We start from the raw sequence: 4,397 nt of genomic DNA, 5'->3' as shown, positions 1-4,397 counted from the left end.
CATACAGCATACTAAAGATGAGAACGGTTTACTGGAATTATATTTATGTCTGAAAAATGTGTAACAATTTCATTAAAATAAAATAAATTTAAATTAATAATGAGCAGATGTAAAGCGACTCATAACAGTAGGTATACCCGCAAATATCAATATAGTGATAATATGAAATGAAACGTAAAACATCACAAAACAACCTTCGTGTACCGTTATACCCCAATCAGATCATACTGCGCCCGTTCGTATCTGAACAGTTACAGAAGACGCCCGGTCTAATTAATAAAAGTGAAGTGTACAAAAAATATCAGCCACTTTTGTTATTGACTGTACGTTGCTATCACTGTAGTGACGTTGCACCTTTCACCTCAGATAACAAGTATATAAACAGTAATTTTAAACTTATGTATACACCTTCGATAGCTCAGTTGGTAGAGCGGTGGACTGTAGTTGATAATGATTGTTATCCATAGGTCGCTGGTTCAAATCCGGCTCGAAGGAATTTATTTTAAAGAAATAAAATAACTAATTTTATAACGGCCACGAAAATCTTAGGAAAGCACGAGCCCATCTCTGAGCACAGATAGAAAATTAGTTACAATATTAGGATTTTATTTTTTTATATATAAATAAGAGATTTCCACATATATTTTGACTCATCACGATATCACTGGAACCGGTAATTGATTCCTTAAAGTTTCTGTGCGAGGATAGAAGTTTCTCGCAAAACGCACGATTGTAGAATGCCAGACGTCGATGAATTGGGCTGCTGGTAGCTCAGTGCGACTTCTGATATCTTTATATATATATATTTCTTGTGTGCGTGTGTATGTCACTGAACTCCTCCTAGACAGCTGGACCGATTTTGATGAAATCTTTTGTGTGAGTTCAAGGGGATTCGAGGATGGTTTAGATTCACAATTGAACTACCTCTTAAACGGCTGGACCGATTTTGATGGTATTTTTGTGTTCCAGTGAATTTGAGATTGTTTTAGATTCTCAATTCCGTCCATATAATATAATTCTCCTGCTCATGTGTATGTTAGTGAAGTCCTCCTAACGGCTGGACCGATTTTCAAATTTAAGAGGTGTGTACAGGACAACGTCTGTTGGGTCCACTAGTCAATTATAAAACAATAGCTGTATACTAATCTGTATCAGTATGCTCAATACCAAGATTATCATGACCAGCATACTTCTCAGTGTCCTAGAGTTAGTAGCTCGTTTACGTCGTTTCTCGAGGTCATTCTTTCAATCTACCGATCACTACAACCAGTGCTCAATCCAGATTGTGTTGGTCTCAAGGGTGTCTAGTTCTAATGTAGTAATAATCTTATTAATCAAAGATGGTATTTTTGATTTCAGAATATTTATTATCTCAAAAAGAATACAAATTCATTTACTGAGACACTTAAACTAACATGATACATATATTGAGCGGCAAATCGTAGTGGATATACTATACATAATAAAAGTCGTTATATTTAAAGTTACAATAATTACACAGAGTTACAATAAATACTAATTAGGTAGATACATTAATAACGAAATAGGTGGGTAACGTATAAAATAAATGCTTACAGAAATGAATGAAATACCTACACTATTTTATTATTTGTTATAATGACAGCTATGAGGGTATTTGTTCATTAAGGTCTCATTCTATAGTCACAGTCGGAAGCGGTCTAACAAAATAAGTTATGAGAAATCCTTCAAAATGTGGTGTTTTAACGTTTTTTTAAAAACATATAACGATTGTAATTCTTAAATATATTTTGGTAGATTATTATACAATTTAGCCCCCTCGTACATTATATTTCTTGTTCCATATTTTAATAATCTTATTAATACCATCTTTGTGCTGCAGAAGAGGGCTATTTGCGCGATTTATAACCTAGGTCCTTAAGGAATCATTAAGAGAAAAATTTAAAGAAATAAACATTTTGACTGTTGCTTCTCAATATATTTTTGATAATGTTCTGTATGTTCATACGCACATTGAGGAATTTTCTAAAAACTGTGACATTCATAATGTTAACACGAGGAACAAAGATAAACTTGTTATGACTACTACTCTTTGCAAGAGGCATTCCTAAAACCACGTATACGCGATCCGCGTATCGCTAATTATAACTTAGTCAGGAATGATCGCACCACCCGTATGGGCGGCACCCTCATTTATTTTAAAAGGTCTCTACACTGTATACCTATAGATCCTCCGGTCGTCACTAACATCGAGGCCTCTGCCATCCGGGTCAGTATGGCGAGTCTATCAAGTCCGACGACCTTGACCTTATACCGGACGTCATCGACTCGGTCGACACGGCTCACAGTGCTATCTCTCATGTGACGTCACATATACAGAATAGGATCAAGGCCTGCTCCAGGCAGGTTCCGACGATGCAACCGCATCGCCTAAACCTGCCTCCAGAGGTCAGGAACTTACTCACACAGAAGCACAGAGCCACTAGACTTTACGATAGGTATCCGTCGGTCGAGAATAGGCGCCACCTCCGCTACCTACAGCGGGTGGTACGGGAACGTATCGCGGAACTCCGCGGCGAACGTTGGGACCGCTTGCTCGGCAACCTTAAGCCATCACATGTGGCTTTCTGGAAGCTGCCTCGCGCGTTCAAACAGGAGCCGCCCACTGTCATGCCTCCTTTGGACAGACCGGGACTGCAGCCGGCGCTCGATGACGATGAGAAGGCTGAATGCCTCGCCGATAGTCTCGAGAGTCAGTGCTCTCCAAATGCAGCAGCGTACCCGACACACGAACGAAGACGTGTTGACGTGTTGACGAAGTTGATCGTGAAGTTGAACGTCGCTCCGCTCTGAGCCCTTCAGGCGATGTAATAAAACCCACCTCTTACGAAGAGGTGAAGCTAATCATTAAGGAGCTTCAATCCAAGAAGGCTCCGGGGCCCGACACTATAAACAATAGGGTTCTTAAAATCCTACCCTCGACTCTTATTACTTTATTGGTTACCATTTTTAATATTCTATTGTCTAACAGCCCGTTCCCCGAACAATGGAAGGAATCCATTGTTATCGGTATCCCAAAACCCAATAAACCTAAAGCTAATCCGAGTAGCTATAGGCCTATTAGCTTAATTAACTAGATCGGGAAACTTTACGAAAGATTAATTCTCGCGCGTCTTAATCATTACATCGCGGAGCTCAACCTGATACCCGACATACAGTTCGGATTCAGAACCGCTCACTCGTGTCCCCAGCAGGCTCACCGACTCACCGAGTACATTCTCGTACGGCGTCAACTTCACGCTACCACGGCAGCCGTGTTTTTCGATGTCGCGAAGGCATTCGACAAGGTATGGCACAACGGCTTAGTATTCAAGCTGTATCAACTGGGAGTGCCAGACAGGCTCGTGCGCATCATACGAGCCTACCTTACTGATCGCTCCTTCCGATATCGAGTAGAGGGCACCCTATCCTCACCCAGACCCATCAGGTCTGGCGTGCCACAGGGTTCAGTCTTCTCTCCCACTCTTTTCTCGCTCTTCACGAGCGACATTCCCAAGTTTCCGAGTGTCCAGCTCGCTCAGTACGCTGACGATACGGCACTCTACTTTGGCTCCGCTCTATTGAACCGCTCAACCTTGAGCAGGAACATTAAAGTGCTTCAAGCCGCCGTCGATGAACTAGGCAACTGGTTCAGAAAATGGCGTATTGAAGTGAACCCCACCAAGAGTGCAGCGGTACTCTTCGGTAACGCGAATAGCATCCGCGCTAAAAAACGACCGACCGACGTCATTAAATTGTATGAAACACCCATACCGTGGGTGAAGGATTTCAAATACTTAGGAGTCACGTTCAACAGCAATATGAACTTCAAGAAACATATTGATACGGTATGCAATAGAGCCCGATTTGACCTCAGTCGCCTTTATCCACTTGTGTGTGGGCGAAGCAAACTTCCGCTCAAACACAAAGTGACGCTGTACAAAACCATCGTACGGCCCATACTGTCATACGCAAGCGTCGTTTTCGCGCACACCCGACAGAGCTACTTACGTCGTTTGCAAGTAGTTCAAAATAAATTCACGCGCATGGCAACCGGAGCCCCGTGGTTCATCTGAAACGTTGACCTTCACCGCGAACTAGAGCTTCCGACGATAGCTCAACACTTTAAAGAGATCTCGCGACGCTTCTTTGACAAGGCGCCTAACCATCCGAACATCTTGGTTAGGAAGGCATGCGGGTACACCACCCTTCACCATAGTCTCAACCCAATAAGACGTCCCAGACACGTAACGGTAGACCCGGATGACGACATCACCATCGCAAACGCGACACCCACACAAACACCGACACAGACACGCACACACCGCCTTCGCAGGCGTAGGCGCGGTCAACCACCGCAAACCACTGGCACTCGTCGC

General features: G+C 42.8%; 1 non-coding gene across 1 annotated transcript; it reads left to right on the top strand.

Moving 5' to 3' along the window:
* The first annotated feature begins 407 nt into the window (after positions 1 to 407).
* Positions 408 to 495, top strand: Trnay-gua (transfer RNA tyrosine (anticodon GUA)). Its single transcript is given in 2 exon segments — positions 408 to 444; positions 460 to 495. It is a non-coding gene; the product is annotated as a tRNA-Tyr (tRNA).
* Positions 496 to 4,397: the final 3,902 nt, after the last annotated feature.

This window comes from Leptidea sinapis, chromosome 10, assembly GCF_905404315.1.
Source record: "Leptidea sinapis chromosome 10, ilLepSina1.1, whole genome shotgun sequence".
NCBI classification, from domain to species: domain Eukaryota; kingdom Metazoa; phylum Arthropoda; class Insecta; order Lepidoptera; family Pieridae; genus Leptidea; species Leptidea sinapis.
The sequence above is the reverse complement of the archived record's forward strand: the minus strand, read 5'-3'. Positions and strand labels throughout refer to the sequence as shown.